Source organism: Hyla sarda, chromosome 1 (assembly GCF_029499605.1).
Source record: "Hyla sarda isolate aHylSar1 chromosome 1, aHylSar1.hap1, whole genome shotgun sequence".
Classification (NCBI taxonomy): Eukaryota; Metazoa; Chordata; class Amphibia; order Anura; family Hylidae; genus Hyla; species Hyla sarda.
The window spans coordinates 11,939,280-11,958,837 of NC_079189.1; the positions used below are offsets into that span (position 1 = coordinate 11,939,280).

The 19,558-nt window shown below is 44.6% G+C and overlaps 1 protein-coding gene across 7 annotated transcripts in view; it reads left to right on the top strand.

Annotated features, from left to right (window-relative positions):
* Positions 1–19,558, top strand: part of ADAM33 (ADAM metallopeptidase domain 33) — a 126,437-nt gene that overhangs the window by 1,823 nt on the left and 105,056 nt on the right. For 3 of the 7 annotated variants that reach the window (XM_056551949.1, XM_056551909.1, XM_056551923.1), the window contains exon 2: positions 7,143–7,244. The exons of 1 other annotated variant lie outside the window; for it this stretch is intronic. The gene's annotated coding sequence lies outside the window, so the exon portion shown is untranslated. Of the gene's footprint in view, positions 1–7,142; positions 7,250–19,558 lie in introns of all 7 variants that reach the window. 3 more of the 7 variants (XM_056551914.1, XM_056551942.1, XM_056551930.1) reach the window with 2 other exon arrangements.

A 19,558-nucleotide genomic window follows, 5' to 3' on the forward strand; every position in this document is an offset into this window, starting at 1 on the left:
TCTGCAGCACATTACACTAGTTTCATCTATCCTCTGCAGCACATTACACTGGGTTTATCTATCCTCTGCAGCACATTACACTGGGTTCGTCTATCCTCTGCAGCACATTACACTGGGTTCGTATATCCTCTGCAGCACATTATACTAGGTTCATCTATCCTCTGCAGCACATTACACTGGGTTCGTCTATCCTCTGCAGCACATTACACTGGGTTCATCTATCCTCTGCAGCACAATACACTGGGTTCATCTATCCTCTGCAGCACATTACACTGGGTTCATCTATCCTCTGCAGCACAATACACTGGGTTCATCTATCCTCTGCAGCACATTACACTAAGTTCATCTATCCTCTGCAGCACATTACACTGGGTTCGTCTATCCTCTGCAGCACATTACACTGGGTTCGTATATCCTCTGCAGCACATTATACTAGGTTCATCTATCCTCTGCAGCACATTACACTGGGTTCGTCTATCCTCTGCAGCACATTACACTGGGTTCATCTATCCTCTGCAGCACATTACACTGGGTTCATCTATCCTCTGCAGCACATTACACTGGGTTCATCTATCCTCTGCAGCACATTACACTGGGTTCATCTATCCTCTGCAGCACATTACACTGGGTTCATCTATCCTCTGCAGCACATTACACTGGGTTCGTCTATCCCTGCAGCACATTACACTGGGTTTGCCTATCCCTGCAGCACATTACACTGGGTTCATCTATCCCTGCAGCACATTACACTGGGTTTGTCTATCCTCTGCAGCACATTACACTGAGTTCATCTATCCTCTGCAGCACATTATACTGGGTTCATCTATCCTCTGCAGCACATTACACTGAGTTCATCTATCCTCTGCAGCACATTATATTGGGTTGATCTATCCCTGCAGCACATTACACTGGGTTCGTCTATTCCCTGCAGCACATTACACTGGGTTCGTCTATCCCCTGCAGCACATTACACTGGGTTCGTCTATCCCTGCAGCACATTACACTGGGTTCGTCTATCCCTGCAGCACATTACACTGGGTTTGTCTATCCCTGCAGCACATTACACTGGGTTCATCTATCCTCTGCAGCACATTACACTGGGTTTATCTATCCTCTGCAGCACATTACACTGGGTTCATCTATCCTCTGCAGCACATTACACTGGGTTCATCTATCCTCTGCAGCACATTACACTGGGTTCATCTATCCTCTGCAGCACATTACACTGGGTTCATCTATCCTCTGCAGCACATTATACTGGGTTCATCTATCCTCTGCAGCACATTACACTGGGTTCATCTATCCTCTGCAGCACATTACACTGGGTTCGTCTATCCCTGCAGCACATTACACTGGGTTTGCCTATCCCTGCAGCACATTACACTGGGTTCATCTATCCCTGCAGCACATTACACTGGGTTTGTCTATCCCTGCAGCACATTACACTGGGTTCATCTATCCTATGCAGCACATTACACTGGGTTTATCTATCCTCTGCAGCACATTACACTGGGTTCGTCTATCTGCAGCACATTACACTGGGTTCATCTATCCTCTGCAGAACATTATACTAGGTTCGTCTATCCTCTGCAGCACATTACACTGGGTTCATCTATCCTCTGCAGCACATTACACTGGGTTCATCTATCCTCTGCAGCACATTACACTGGGTTCATCTATCCTCTGCAGCACATTACACTTGGTTCATCTATCCTCTGCAGCACATTACACTGGGTTCGTCTATCCCCTGCAGCACATTACACTGGGTTCGTCTATCCCCTGCAGCACATTACACTGGGTTCGTCTATCTGCAGCACATTACACTGGGTTCATCTATCCTCTGCAGAACATTATACTAGGTTCGTCTATCCTCTGCAGCACATTACACTAGGTTCATCTATCCTCTGCAGCACATTACACTGGGTTTGTCTATCCTCTGCAGCACATTACACTGAGTTCATCTATCCTCTGCAGCACATTATACTAGGTTCATCTATCCTCTGCAGCACATTACACTGAGTTCATCTATCCTCTGCAGCACATTATATTGGGTTGATCTATGTCTGCAGCACATTACACTGGGTTCGTCTATTCCCTGCAGCACATTACACTGGGTTCGTCTATCCCCTGCAGCACATTACACTGGGTTCGTCTATCCCCTGCAGCACATTATATTGGGTTGATCTATCCTCTGCAGCACATTACACTAGGTTCATCTATCCCTGCAGCACATTACACTGGGTTCGTCTATCCCTGCAGCACATTACACTGGGTTCGTCTATCCCTGCAGCACATTACACTGGGTTTGTCTATCCCTGCAGCACATTACACTGGGTTCATCTATCCTCTGCAGCACATTACACTGGGTTCATCTATCCTCTGCAGCACATTACACTAGGTTCATCTATCCCTGCAGCACATTACACTGGGTTCGTCTATCCTCTGCAGCACATTATACTAGGTTCATCTATCCTCTGCAGCACATTACACTGGGTTCGTCTATCCTCTGCAGCACATTACACTGGGTTCATCTATCCTCTGCAGCACAATACACTGGGTTCATCTATCCTCTGCAGCACATTACACTAAGTTCATCTATCCTCTGCAGCACATTACACTGGGTTTATCTATCCTCTGCAGCACATTACACTGGGTTCATCTATCCTCTGCAGCACATTACACTGGGTTCATCTATCCTCTGCAGCACATTACACTGGGTTCATCTATCCTCTGCAGCACATTACACTGGGTTCATCTATCCTCTGCAGCACATTACACTGGGTTCGTCTATCCCTGCAGCACATTACACTGGGTTTGTCTATCCCTGCAGCACATTACACTGGGTTCATCTATCCTCTGCAGCACATTACACTGGGTTCATCTATCCTCTGCAGCACATTACACTGGGTTCGTCTATCCTCTGCAGCACATTACACTGGGTTCATCTATCCTCTGCAGCACATTACACTAAGTTCATCTATCCTCTGCAGCACATTACACTGGGTTGATCTATCCTCTGCAGCACATTATACTAGGTTCGTCTATCCTCTGCAGCACATTACACTGGGTCTATCTATCCTCTGCAGCACATTACACTGGGTTCATCTATCCTATGCAGCACATTACACTGGGTTCTTCTATCCTCTGCAGAACATTATACTAGGTTCGTCTATCCTCTGCAGCACATTACACTGGGTTCTTCTAGCCTCTGCAGCACATTACACTGGGTTTGTCTATCCTCTGCAGCACATTACACTGAGTTCATCTATCCTCTGCAGCACATTATACTAGGTTCATCTATCCTCTGCAGCACATTACACTGAGTTCATCTATCCTCTGCAGCACATTATATTGGGTTGATCTATCCCTGCAGCACATTACACTGGGTTCGTCTATTCCCTGCAGCACATTACACTGGGTTCGTCTATCCCCTGCAGCACATTACACTGGGTTCGTCTATCCCCTGCAGCACATTATATTGGGTTGATCTATCCTCTGCAGCACATTACACTAGGTTCATCTATCCCTGCAGCACATTACACTGGGTTCGTCTATCCCTGCAGCACATTACACTGGGTTCGTCTATCCCTGCAGCACATTACACTGGGTTCATCTATCCCTGCAGCACATTACACTAAGTTCATCTATGCTATGCAGCACATTACACTGGGTTCGTCTATCCTCTGCAGCACATTACACTGGGTTCATCTATCCCTGCAGCACATTACACTGGGTTCATCTATCCCTGCAGCACATTACACTGGGTTCGTCTATTCCCTGCAGCACATTACACTGGGTTTGTCTATCCTCTGCAGCACATTACACTGGGTTCGTCTATCCTCTGCAGCACATTATACTAGGTTCGTCTATCCTCTGCAGCACATTACACTGGGTTCGTCTATTCCCTGCAGCACATTACACTGGGTTCATCTATCCTCTACAGCACATTACACTGGGTTCATCTATCCTCTGCAGCACATTACACTGGGTTCGTCTATCCCCTGCAGCACATTACACTGGGTTCGTCTATCCCCTGCAGCACATTACACTGGGTTCATCTATCCTCTGCAGCACATTACACTGGGTTCATCTATCCTCTGCAGCACATTACACTGGGTTCGTCTATCCCCTGCAGCACATCGCGCCTAATCGTAGCTCACAATGCTCAGTGATTAATCCCCGGCAGATCCCAGATGACTCCCTTATATTCGTATAATTGGAGCTCGATGCATTTTCCATTTCTGTGCTCGGTGTTTAGATCCTGGATAAACATCTCCTGTAATGATCACAATGGGAGTCATTTACTCCGCAGCCAAAGTGCATGAGACAATCCCTCCTGGACACTGTCAGCTACAGAGAGAGCCAGGCGGGCAGAGCGCCCTCTACGCCCCATAGTATAGCAGAGCCACCATCCACCTCAGCTGTGCCAATAAGAGACCAGCTGGGCCCTGTTCGCGCTTGTGATAATCCTTAAAGGGGTACTCCGGTGGAAAAGAAATGCTTTCAAATCATCTGGTTCCAGAAAGTTAAACAGATTTGTAAATGACTTCTATTAAAAAATCTTAATCCTTCCAGTAGTTATTAGCGGCTGAATACTACAGAAGAAATTTTCTTTTTGGAACACAGAGCTCTCTGCTGACATCACGAGCACAGTGCTCTCTGCTGACATCTCTGTCCATTTTAGGAACTGTCCAGAGCGGCATATGTTTGCTATGGGGATTTTCTCCTACTCTGGACAGTTCTTAAAATGGACAGAGATGTCAGCAGAGAGCACTGTGGTCATGATATCAGCAGAGAGCTCTGTGTTCCAAAAAGAAAAGAATTTCCTCTGTAGTATTCAGCAGCTAATAAGTACTGGAAGGATTAAGATTTTTTAATAGAAGCAATTTACAAATCTGTTTAACTTTCTGGCACCAGTTGATTTAAAAGAAAAAAAAAAAAAAAGTTTTCCACCGGAGTACTCCTTTAATCCTTCCAGTACTTATCAGCTGCTATATACTAAAGTGGAAGTTGTGTAGTTCTTTCCAGTCTGACCACAGTATCACTGCTGCCACCTCTGTCCATGTCAGGAACTGTCCAGAGCAGGAGAGGTTTGCTATGGAGATTTGCTCCTGCTCTTGACAGTTCCTGTGTTCCCTGTGAACCAACCATAACCTTTTTGTGTAGGATGCTGTACCCATATGCAAAGTGCAGGAATGGGACTGTGAAACAGTGGTCTCCAAACTGTCCACAAAGATTGATGAATTACTGTTCTACAATTTTCTTTATCTCTGAGATGGAGAATATTGCCTATGCCAGAGAGGTGAAGGCTGAACAAGGACCAATCTACAATACACCAATCTCTGTGGAGACCCACAGTATAGAGACCAGAGTGGTGCTTGTTCAGCCTTCTCCTCTTTAGCATAGCCAATATTCTCCATCTCAGAGATGAAGAAACCTGCATAAGAATAGTCTCCAAACTATGGACCTCCACAAAAATTGATGTATTGCAGATTGGTCCTTGTTCAGCCTTCTCCTTTCTGGCATAGACAATATTCTCCATCTGGTAGATGAAGAAACTTGTAGAAGAATGGTCTCCAAACTTTCGATCTCCACAGAGATTGGTGTATTGCACTGCTCCAAAAGTTTCTTCATCTCCGAGAAGGATAATTTTGCCTATGCCAGAGAGGGGAAGGCTGAACAAGGACCACTCTGCAATACACCAAACTCTAATGAGGTCCAAAGTTTGGAGACCATTCTTCTACATGTTTCTTCATCTACCAGATGGAGAATATTGTCTATGCCAGAGAGTGGGCTGAACAAGGACCACTCTGCAATACACCAATCTCTGTGGAGGTCCAAAGTTTGGAGACCATTCTTCTACAAGTTTCTTCATCTACCAGATGGAGAATATTGTCTATGCCAGAGAGGAGGAGGCTGAACAAGGATCAATCTGCAATACATACATTTTTGTGGAGGTCCAAAGTTTGGAGACTAATCTTCTACAAGTTTCTTCATTTCTGAGATGGAGAATATCGGCTATGCTAGAGAGGAGAAGGCTGAAAAAGGACCACTCTGGTCTCTATACTTTGGGTTTCCACAGAGATTGGTGTATTTCAGAGTGGTCCTTGTTCAGCCCACTCCTCTCTGGCATAGACAATATTCTCCATCTGGTAGATGAATAAACTTGTAGAAGAATAGTCTCCAAACTTTGGACCTCCACAGAGATTGGTGTATTGTAGATTGGTCCTTGTTCAGCCTTCACCTCTCTGGCATAGGCAATATTCTCCATCTCAGAGATTGTAGAACAGTAATACATAAATCTTTGTGGAGGTCCACAGTTTGGAGACCACTGTTGTCTATGCCAGAGTGGAGAAGACTGAACAAGGACCACTTTGCAATTCACCAATCTCTAATGGAGGTCCAAAGTTTGGAGAACATTCTTCTAAAAGGTTCTTCATCTTCAAGATGGAGAATATTGTATATGCCAGAGAGGAGCAGGCTAAACAATGACCACTCTGAACAACACCAACCTCTGTGGAGGTCCACAGTTTAGAGATAAGCGTGGTCCTTGTTCAGCCTTCTCCTCTATAGCATAGACAATATTCTCCATCTCAGAGATGAAGAAACTTGTAGAAGAATGTTCTCCAAACTTTGGACCTCCATAGAGATTGGTGAATTGCAGAGTGGTCCTTGTTCAGTCTTCTCCACTCTGGCATAGACAATATTCTCCATCTTGGAGATGAAGAAACTTGTCGAACAGTGGTCTTTAAACTGTGAACCTCCACAGGGATTGGTGTATTGCAGAGTGGCCCTTGTTCAGCCTTCTCCTCTCTGGCATAGACAATATTGTCCATCTCGGACATGAAGAAACTTTTCGACCAATGGTCTTTAAATTGGGGACCTCTTTATGTTGCAAAACTTCAACTCTCAGCATGCCCGGACAGCCAATGGCTGTCCGGGCATGCAGAGAGTTGTAGTTATTCAACAGATGCAGGTCCAGAGTTCTGAGACCACTGTTGTAGAACTTTTATTCTCACAGTGTGAACAGGCGCAGAAACAAAGACTTGATTGTAGACAAAATGATAGCAAGGTAAAAGACACGTGTGCTAGGTGTAGGTATCCTTAGTATGTGGCCTTAAATAACTTACTGCTTCTAACAGGTTCGGGTCAACCCCTTTTCCTGGGATAGGGAGATTCGACTAAGAACTTCTTCTGGAACCATCAGTTGGGATTTTCATGTGACCAAGGCATCATTCATGTTGGTATAGTAAAATAGAGAATAATTAACCCTTTACACTTTTTTTTAAAGCCCACTTTATATACACATTTATGCACAACCTGAAACTCTCAGACCCCCCCGACAACTTCTTGTTGGAAAGTAGCTGGAACACTGCAGATGGTTCTTTGGTGAGTCGGTTTCTGCAGGGAATAGAGATTACAGGCTGCCATCTCATATACACATTCCTGTAGCTGTATACTGATAGGGAATAATATCCCCCCTCCCAATCTACTTCCATGGACCTGTATAAAATATATTATCTTCTATGTGACCTGCTGGTAGGATCCCCTCCCCAGGAGATTATCCCCGCATCACCCTGACACTACTATATATATATAGTCGGTGACACTGTCACCTGCGTAGAGGAGAAGAATTTGTTTTCTCACTTGAGGAAAGTCGAACAACAACAAGAAATAATGAGAGAAACGCAGAAAAGTCAGGCGTGATATTGGTGGGGGTGGTGTTTGGCCTCCTGGGATCCCGAAATCCATAGAACAAGTGGTACACGGGGTATAGGTTCCTTCAGACCTCCTACTATGTGTTCACTTATGGTAGACACCAAGGGGCAGATTTATAAAAACCTATGCAGAGGCAAATTGGAGCTATTGCCCAAAGCAACCAATCAGATCGCTTATATAAAAAAGCACTCAGAGTTATATTCTTTTTGCCCAATATGTTAAATATAAACATATGTGGTATCGCCGTGTGCAGAAATGTCCTAATTATAAAAATATATCATTAATTAAACCGCACGGTCAATGGCGAACGTGCCAAAAAAATTCCAAAAAGTCCAAAATAGAGTATTTTTGGTCACTTTCTATATAATGAAAAAATGAATAAAAAGCGATCAACAAGTCCGATCAATACAAAAAATGGTGCCGCTAAAAACTTCAGATCCGCCACAAAAAATGAGCCCTCATACTTCCCCATACGCGGAAAAATAAAAAAAAGTTATAGGGGTCAGAAGATGACAATTTTAAACGTATAAATTTTCCTGCATAGCCACCGGGGCAGTGGTGGTGATCGGGGGCGTGCTGTGGGTTTCTGGACCTGGGGGGGGGTTTGCTCTGGACTGGGGGTAGAATGAGGGGTAGAGAAAGCGGCCTCAGCCGGGGTACTCGCTTCCTACTCCTCTGTGTGGATCTCTGCCCAGGATCCCCAGGTCCGGTGATGAAGGGACAGCCTCACTGGCGACACTCCTCTAGAAGATGCCGGTGTTCCTCCTGCCAGGGTTGCTGGCCAGTCTCCATCGTCCTCAGGCAGTGGAACCTTGAGATAGGCCTCTTATTTCCCGATGGAGATCCTTTGGAGACGATCTACCAGCTCCTGAATGTGCGCCATGGCGAGTTTCCGGGCCTCCAGCACCATCTTGGTACTCTCCGACCTCGTGCTTGCCTGCTCCGCCATGTTGCTCACCTCACAGACTTCTGGCAAACTGAAGAGGTCCAGCGGCGCTGTTTCTTTTATACAGGACTTCGGGAAAATGGCCGCGGGCCGAAGGTGACTTCCACTCCCCCAGCAACAAGGGGCTGATCTTTATAGTTCCACTTTGGATTCGATACAGCAACATGGCTTCCACTCTCAGGGGCGGGACGTTGACCAGTGCAGGACATTTTCGCACGCATCTCCAGCACATCTTTAACCCTTTCAGGTGCAGGCAGTACTCTGTTACGTAGCATAACTTCGCACCTGATTTCACACATGGTCGGCGCAGTTCTAGGACAGTTCACAATGGCAGACTTTTCTTCAGCTCCCCCTCTATGTCTCAAGCGCCTCGGAATAAACACTTTTTTACTGACAAAGTTCCGTACACTTTCTGGCGCAATTTTTGTTCACGTCTGCGTGCAAATTTTCAGCAATACTGGACACAGTTCAGACTGGGGGGGGGGGGGTACTTTTCGCATAAGGCGCGCACCCATACTCTGTTTGTGACGCCAAAAGTTGTGGTGGGGGTGTGATGAGGGCAAATGGAATTACCCTAGGGGCAGATGGCATTAACCCCTTGTGTTTGTGATGCCAGGGCACAGTTTATCCTTTACACCACCCGAAGGTATACCGCTGGATCCTGCGCTAGTTACGGGGGAAAATAATGACTTCGACGCCAAGTTACGGAACAACGCCAACTTTATTGAGTCAGACAGATGTAACAGTCTTTACAGCTTGGCTAGGCTCAAGGAGGTGACCAGTGACTTCAGAGACCACAGGGCTTGCTGGGCCTTATAGTGGACTTGGACAATTTGATGCACGGCCACGCTTACTTGAGACAGATTGACTTGGACTGACTTGGCTGAGACTGACTATGACAGACTTCACCCCATTTGTAGGTTACCAGGTTTTAACTTGGACCTGGGGGGTTGTGGACTTGTGGATCCATGACTGCGTGGTAGACTTTAGGCCTCTTCTGAACTCCAGACTCACTCTGACAGGACTTGACCTTACTGCAACTCAGCTAAGCAGGAAAAGAGACTGAAATAGCTCCTCCCAGGGCTTATATGGGGGAGACTAGAAGGGGTCCCATAGGTCACCCAGTAGGTCACATGTCACTGGTACCTTCCTGGGTTACAATCACATAACAGTTCTTAAAGAGATATAACATTTTACGTACAATGCATTACATAACATTGGCACATGAAAGGATACCATATATACTCGAGTATAAGCCGACCCGAATATAAACCGAGGCCCCTAGTTATTGACTCGAGTATAAGCCTAGGGTGGGAAAAACATCATCCCCCCCCCTGTCATCATCCCCCCTGTCATTAACACCCTCATCATCATCACCCTGTCATCATCCCCCCCTTCATCATCACCGCCTGTCATCATCCCCCTGTCATCATCCCACACACCCCCTTCATCATCCCCTTGTCATCATCCCACACCCCCCTTCATCATCCCCTTGTCATCATCCCACACCCCCCTTCATCATCCCCTTAATCATCCCCTTGTCATCATCCCACACATCCCCTTATCCCACACATCCCCCCTTCATCATCCCCTTGTCATCATCCCACACATCCCCCCTTCATCATCCCCTTGTCATCATCCCACACCCCCCTTCATCATCCCCTTAATCATCCCCTTGTCATCATCCCACACACCCCCTTCATCATCCCCTTGTCATCATCCCACACCCCCCCTTCATCATCCCCTTGTCATCATCCCCCCCTTCATCATCCCCTTGTCATCATCCCCTTGTCATCATCCCACACCCCCCCCTTCATCATCCCCTTGTCATCATCCCACACCCCCCCTTCATCATCCCCTTGTCATCATCCCACCCCCCCCCTTCATCATCCCCTTGTCATCATCACCACATGTCCCCACCTTCATCATCACCGCTTGTCAATGTCTGATACAGTGGTCTTCAACCTGCGGACTTCCATATGTTTCAAAACTACAACTCCCAGCAAGTCCGGGCAGCCATCGGCTGTCCGGGCTTGCTGGGAGTTGTAGTTTTGAAACCTCTGGAGGTCCGCAGGTTGAAGACCACTGCGGCCTTCGACATCATCCAGCCCCCCCCCCCCCCCTTTAGTTCTGTACTCACCTCCGCTCGGCGGGACGTTAGGGTGCGCTGGTCCGGTGCTGCAGGACTGTACGGTGGGGAGGTCGTCCGGTGGGATAGTGGTTCCGGGCTGCTATCTTCACTGGGGGGCCTCTTCTCCGCACTTCGGGCCCGGAATAGAGGCGTTGCCTTGACGAGCACGCAGAGGGACATTGGTAATGAACGTCCCTCTGCGTCGTCGTCAAGGCAACGTGACTATTCCGGGGCCGAGCCCGAAGCGCCGAGAAGAGGCCTCCCTGGTGAAGATGGCATCCCGGAACTACTATCCAACCGGACGACCTCCCCACCGTACAGTCCTGCAGCACCGTACCAGCGCACCCTAACGTCCCGCTGAGCAAAGGTAAGTACAGAACTAAAGGGGGTGAGGGGGAGGGGGGGCTGGATGATGTCGAAGGCCGCAGTGGTCTTCAACCTGCGGACCTCCAAAGGTTTCAAAACTACAACTCCCAGCAAGCCCGGACAGCCGATGGCTGCCCGGGCTTGCTGGGAGTTGTAGTTTTGAAACATCTGGAGGTCCGCAGGTTGAAGACCACTGAGGGCGGAGAGTTCACTCGAGTATAAGCCGAGGGGGGTGTTTTCAGCACGAAAAATCGCGCTGAAAAACTCGGCTTATACTCGAGTATATACGGTATATAGGACACAAGGAATGGAGTCTGCCTGACAGGGTAGCTAGGGTACAGGGGTGCAGCTCCAGTACTGGGCCACCACATACACATATTCTCCAGCTCTATATGTATCCTGCTGCTATCCCTATGGGATCACAATATATAGTAGTAACACACCTCCCCTACAGCTCTATCTGTATACTACTGCTATCTCTATGAGATCAGGATATATATAGAAGTTAAACACCTCCCCTTCAGCTCTATCTGTATGCTGCTTCTATCTCTATGGCATCAGGATATACAGAAGTTATACACCTTCCCTCAGGCTGTGTTCACACAATGTTTTCCTACTTAATTTTTTTCTTAAAATCAAAGCAAAAATGGAGATTATACTGCAATTGGGCAAAATTTGGTACAAAGGTGTAATTTGTGCCAGAATGTAGGAAAAAATAGCTCTGTTGGCTGTCCAGGGACGCTGCGAGTTATGTAGCTCACAGAACATGTAGAGAAACAGAACATGGCCCAATCGACCCACGCATTATTATTATTCAGCAGGACACTGCATATGGGTTTCCTCTAGGTAATTCTTCCAGCCGGGAGCACATGGTAGGTGTTCTGTGGCGGCCATTGTTGCTGTGGTGCTTTGTCTGTGGGGTGGGGTGGCCCAAAGCCAGGATCTTTGTTGGTCAGCAGTAGGGCAGCCTGGTCACTGGGTAGTCCCCCCTGTGGGCTTGGTGTCACAGCCGCTGTGGTCGACACCCAGCTCTCAGGTACTGTATATAGTGGGTGAGCTGATATATAGTGTATAAGAGGGTATATAGTGGATGAGTTGGTGTATATAGTGTATAAGAAGGTATATAGTGTATGAGCTGGTGTATATGGTGTATAAGATGGTATATAGTGTATGAGTTGGTGTATATAGTGGGTGAGCTGATGTATAGTGTATAAGAGGGTATATAGTGTATGAGTTGGTGTATATAGTGGGTGAGCTGATATATAGTGTATAAGAGGGTATATAGTGTATGAGTTGGTGTATATAGTGGGTGAGCTGATATATAGTGTATAAGATGGTATATAGTGTATGAATTGGTGTATATAGTGGATGAGCTGATATATAGTGTATAAGAGGGTATATAGTGTATGAGTTGGTGTATATAGTGTATAAGATGGTATATAGTGTATGAGCTGGTGTATATAGTGTATAAGATGGTATATAGTGTATGAGCTGGTGTATATAGTGTATAAGATGGTATATAGTGTATGAGCTGGTGTATATAGTGTATAAGATGGTATATAGTGTATGAGCTGGTGTATATAGTGTATAAGATGGTATATAGTGTATGAGCTGGTGTATATAGTGTATAAAATGGTATATAGTGTATGAGCTGGTGTATATAGTGTATAAGATGGTATATAGTGTATGAGCTGGTGTATATAGTGTATAAGATGGTATATAGTGTATGAGCTGGTGTATATAGTGTATAAGATGGTATATAGTGTATGAGCTGGTGTATATAGTGTATAAGATGGTATATAGTGTATGAGCTGGTGTATATAGTGTATAAAATGGTATATAGTGTATGAGCTGGTGTATATAGTGTATAAGATGGTATATAGTGTATGAGCTGGTGTATATAGTGTATAAGATGGTATATAGTGTATGAGCTGGTGTATATATAGTGTATGAGCTGGTGTATATAGTGTATAAGATGGTATATATAGTGTATGAGCTGGTGTATATAGTGTATAAGATGGTATATAGTGTATGAGCTGGTGTATATAGTGTATAAGATGGTATATAGTGTATGAGCTGGTGTATATAGTGTATAAGATGGTATATAGTGTATGAGCTGGTGTAAATAGTGTATAAGATGGTATATAGTGTATGAGCTGGTGTAAATAGTGTATAAGATGGTATATAGTGTATGAGCTGGTGTATATATAGTGTATGAGCTGGTGTAAATAGTGTATAAGATGGTATATAGTGTATGAGCTGGTGTATATAGTGTACAAGATAGTATATAGTGTATGAGCTGGTGTATATAGTGTATAAGATGGTATATAGTGTATGAGCTGGTGTATATAGTGTATAAGATGGTATATAGTGTATAAGATGGTATATAGTGTATGAGTTGGTGTAAATAGTGTATAAGATGGTATATAGTGTATAAGATGGTATATAGTGTATGAGTTGGTGTAAATAGTGTACAAGATAGTATATAGTGTATGAGCTGGTGTATATAGTGTATAAGATGGTATATAGTGTATGAGCTGGTGTAAATAGTGTATAAGATGGTATATAGTGTATGAGCTGGTGTAAATAGTGTATAAGATGGTATATAGTGTATAAGATGGTATATAGTGTATGAGTTGGTGTAAATAGTGTATAAGATGGTATATAGTGTATGAGCTGGTGTAAATAGTGTATAAGATGGTATATAGTGTATGAGCTGGTGTATATAGTGTATAAGATGGTATATATAGTGTATGAGCTGGTGTATATAGTGTATAAGATGGTATATAGTGTATGAGCTGGTGTATATAGTGTATAAGATGGTATATAGTGTATGAGCTAGTGTATATGTAGTGTATGAGCTGGTGTATATAGTGTATAAGATGGTATATATAGTGTATGAGCTGGTGTATATAGTGTATAAGATGGTATATAGTGTATGAGCTGGTGTATATGGTTTATAAGATGGTATATAGTGTAAGAGCTGGTGTATATAGTGTATAAGATGGTATATAGTGTATGAGCTGGTGTATACAGTAGAATCTCTGAATAGCGGACATTCGCAGGGAATAAAAAAGTGTCCACTATTGAGAGATGTCCCCTATTGGTGAAAAAAGGCTCAAAAACCTTCCTAAATGTCTGAATACTGTCCTGTACTCAGTCCACAGTGTAATTACCTATAAAACATGAGAAAAAGCAATATTACAGTACAATCTCCCAGTGATGTTTAATCACCCTTATCCCCCCCCCCCCCCATAATTTCATCCACCCTTTATACCCTGTGTCACCTTATGCCTTGTGCCAAATTATATCCCCTTACCCCCTGTGCCACATCATTTCCCCTTGATCCTCCCTGTGCTCTTTCATTCCCCCTTTATTACCCTCTGTGTAAATTCATCAACCCCTCTTTATGAAGTGGCATTAAATTAAATGGCACAAGAGGAAATTATGTGGCACAGGGGGTAAACAAGGGGAGGGGTTATTTGACACGGGGAATAAAGTGGCATCAGGGAAGGAGGGGGGTTAATGATGTGGCCGGCAGATGTACAGATGAGACCACTGAGGTCTTCTGCTTCTGTGTTGGGGCTGCTGCAGGGGGCTGCAGTGGGGGCCCGAGCCGGTATATGTAGTGTATAAGCCGGTAAGGTGTATAGTGTATAAGCTGGTGTAAAGTGTATGAGCTGATGTATATAGTGTATGAGCTGGTGTATAAAGTTTATGAGCAGGTATATGTAGTTTATGAGCTGTTGTATAGTGTATGAGCTGGTGTGTAGTGTATAAGCTGGTGTATAGTGTATACGCTGGTGTATAGTGTATGAGCTGGTATATGTAGTGTACGAGCCGGTGTATAGTGTATGAGCTGGTATACAGTATAGTGTATGAGCTGATGTATAGTGCATATGCTGGTGTATAGTGTATGAGCTGATATATGTAGTGTATGAGCTGGTGTGTAAAGTGTATGAGCAGATATGTGTAGTGTATGACCTGGTGTATAGTGTATGAGCTGATGTATATAATGTATGAGTTGGTATATAGTGTATGAGCTGGTATACAGTATAGTGTATGAGCTGATGTATAAAGTGTATGAGCTGATGTATATAGTGTATGAGCTGATGTATATAGTGTATGAGCTGGTGTATAGTGTATGAGCTGGTGTATATGGTGTATGAGCTGATGTATAAAGTGTATGAGCTGATGTATAAAGTGTATGAGCTGGTGTATACAGTGTATGAGCTGGTGTATAGTGTATGAGCTCTGGTATCAGGTTGAGCTGGTATATAAAGTGTATGAGCTGGTATATGTAGTGTATGAGCTGGTGTATATTGTATGAGCTGGTGTACAGTGTATGAGCTGGTATATGTAGTGCATGAGCTGGTGTATAGTGTATGAGCCAGTATATGTAGTGCATGAGCTGGTGTATAGTGTATGAGCCAGTATATGTAGTGGATGAGCTGGTATATGTAGTGTATGACCTGGTATATAGTGTATGAGCTGGTGTACAGTGTATGAGCCGGTAAATGTAGTATATGAGCTGGTGTATAGTGTATGAGCTGGTGTATACAGTGTAGGAGCTGGTGTATACAGTGTATGAGCTGGTGTATACAATGTATGAGCTGGTGTATAGTGTATGAACTGGTGTATATAGTGTATGAGTTGGTGTATATAGTGTATGAGCTGGTGTATACAGTGTATGAGCTGGTGTATACAATGTATGAGCTGGTGTATAGTGTATGAACTGGTGTATATAGTGTATGAGTTGGTGTATATAGTGTATGAGCTGGTGTATACAGTGTATGAGCTGATGTACAGTGTATGAACTTGTGTATATAGTGTACAAGCTGGTGTATACAGTGTACGAGCTGGTGTATACAGTGTATGAGCTGGTGTATACAGTGTATGAACAGGTGTATATGGTGTACGAGCTGGTGTATACAGTGTATGAGCTGGTGTATACGGTGCACGAGCTGGTGTATATGGTGTACGAGCTGGTGTATACAGTGTACGAGCTGGTGTATACAGTGTATGAACAGGTGTATATGGTGTACGAGCTGGTGTATACAGTGTATGAGCTGGTGTATACAGTGTACGAGCTGGTGTATACAGTGTATGAGCAGGTGTATATGGTGTACGAGCTGGTGTATACAGTGTATGAGCTGATGTATATGGTGTACGAGCTGGTGTATACAGTGTATGAGCTGGTGTATACAGTGTATGAGCTGGTGTATATGCTGTACGAGCTGGTGTATACAGTGTATGAGCTGGTGTATATGGTGTATGAGCTGGTGTATACAGTGTATGAGCTGGTGTATACAGTGTATGAGCTGGTGTATATGGTGTACGAGCTGGTGTATACAGTGTATGAGCTGGTGTATACAGTGTATGAGCTGGTGTATATGGTGTACGAGCTGGTGTATACAGTGTATGAGCTGGTGTATACAGTGTATGAGCTGGTGTATACAGTGTATGAGCTGGTGTATATGGTGTACGAGCTGGTGTATACAGTGTATGAGCTGGTGTATATGGTGTACGAGCTGGTGTATATGGTGTACGAGCTGGTGTATACAGTGTATGAGCTGATTGTATACAGTGTATGAGCTGGTGTATACAGTGTATGAGCTGGTGTATATGGTGTACGAGCTGGTGTATACAGTGTATGAGCTGGTGTATATGGTGTACGAGCTGGTGTATACAGTGTATGAGCTGATTGTATACAGTGTATGAGCTGGTGTATACAGTGTAAGAGTTGGTGTATACAGTGTATGAGCTGATGTACAGTGTATGAACTGGTGTATATAGTGTACAAGCTGGTGTATACAGTGTACGAGCTGGTGTATACAGTGTATGAGCTGGTGTATACAGTGTATGAACAGGTGTATATGGTGTACGAGCTGGTGTATACAGTGTATGAGCTGGTGTATACGGTGCACGAGCTGGTGTATATGGTGTACGAGCTGGTGTATACAGTGTACGAGCTGGTGTATACAGTGTACGAGCTGGTGTATACAGTGTATGAACAGGTGTATATGGTGTACGAGCTGGTGTATACAGTGTATGAGCTGGTGTATACAGTGTACGAGCTGGTGTATACAGTGTATGAGCAGGTGTATATGGTGTACGAGCTGGTGTATACAGTGTATGAGCTGATGTATATGGTGTACGAGCTGGTGTATACAGTGTATGAGCTGGTGTATACAGTGTATGAGCTGGTGTATATGGTGTACGAGCTGGTGTATACAGTGTATGAGCTGGTGTATATGGTGTATGAGCTGGTGTATACAGTGTATGAGCTGGTGTATACAGTGTATGAGCTGGTGTATATGGTGTACGAGCTGGTGTATACAGTGTATGAGCTGGTGTATACAGTGTATGAGCTGGTGTATACAGTGTATGAGCTGGTGTATATGGTGTACGAGCTGGTGTATACAGTGTATGAGCTGGTGTATACAGTGTATGAGCTGGTGTATATGGTGTACGAGCTGGTGTATACAGTGTATGAGCTGATTGTATACAGTGTATGAGCTGGTGTATACAGTGTATGAGCTGGTGTATATGGTGTACGAGCTGGTGTATACAGTGTATGAGCTGGTGTATATGGTGTACGAGCTGGTGTATACAGTGTATGAGCTGGTGTATATGGTGTACGAGCTGGTGTATACAGTGTATAAGCTGGTGTATACAGTGTATGAGCTGGTGTATACAGTGTATGAGCTGGTGTATATGGTGTACGAGCTGGTGTATACAGTGTATGAGCTGGTGTATATGGTGTACGAGCTGGTGTATACAGTGTATGAGCTGGTGTATATGGTGTACGAGCTGGTGTATACAGTGTATGAGCTGGTGTATATGGTGTACGAGCTGGTGTATATGGTGTACGAGCTGGTGTATACAGTGTATGAGCTGGTGTATATGGTGTATGAGCTGGTGTATACAGTGTATGAGCTGGTGTATACAGTGTATGAGCTGATGTACAGTGTATGAACTGGTGTATATAGTGTACAAGCTGGTGTATACAGTGTACGAGCTGGTGTATACAGTGTATGAGCTGGTGTATACAGTGTATGAACAGGTGTATATGGTGTACGAGCTGGTGTATACAGTGTATGAGCTGGTGTATACGGTGCACGAGCTGGTGTATATGGTGTACGAGCTGGTGTATACAGTGTACGAGCTGGTGTATACAGTGTACGAGCTGGTGTATACAGTGTATGAACAGGTGTATATGGTGTACGAGCTGGTGTATACAGTGTATGAGCTGGTGTATACAGTGTACGAGCTGGTGTATACAGTGTATGAGCAGGTGTATATGGTGTACGAGCTGGTGTATACAGTGTATGAGCTGATGTATATGGTGTACGAGCTGGTGTATACAGTGTATGAGCTGGTGTATACAGTGTATGAGCTGGTGTATATGGTGTACGAGCTGGTGTATACAGTGTATGAGCTGGTGTATATGGTGTATGAGCTGGTGTATACAGTGTATGAGCTGGTGTATACAGTGTATGAGCTGGTGTATATGGTGTACGAGCTGGTGTATACAGTGTATGAGCTGGTGTATACAGTGTATGAGCTGGTGTATACAGTGTATGAGCTGGTGTATATGGTGTACGAGCTGGTGTATACAGTGTATGAGCTGATTGTATACAGTGTATGAGTTGGTGTATACAGTGTATGAGCTGGTGTATACAGTGTATGAGCTGGTGTATATGGTGTACGAGCTGGTGTATACAGTGTATGAGCTGATTGTATACAGTGTATGAGCTGGTGTATACAGTGTATGAGCTGGTGTATATGGTGTACGAGCTGGTGTATACAGTGTATGAGCTGGTGTATATGGTGTACGAGCTGGTGTATACAGTGTATGAGCTGGTGTATATGGTGTACGAGCTGGTGTATACAGTGTATAAGCTGGTGTATACAGTGTATGAGCTGGTGTATACAGTGTATGAGCTGGTGTATATGGTGTACGAGCTGGTGTATACAGTGTATGAGCTGGTGTATATGGTGTACGAGCTGGTGTATACAGTGTATGAGCTGGTGTATATGGTGTACGAGCTGGTGTATACAGTGTATGAGCTGGTGTATATGGTGTACGAGCTGGTGTATACAGTGTATGAGCTGATTGTATACAGTGTATGAGCTGGTGTATATGGTGTACGAGCTGGTGTATACAGTGTATGAGCTGGTGTATATGGTGTACGAGCTGGTGTATACAGTGTATGAGCTGGTGTATATGGTGTACGAGCTGGTGTATACAGTGTACGAGCTGGTGTATATGGTGTACGAGCTGGTGTATACAGTGTATGAGCTGATTGTATACAGTGTATGAGCTGGTGTATATGGTGTACGAGCTGGTGTATACAGTGTATGAGCTGGTGTATAGTTAATGGAGCAGAGAT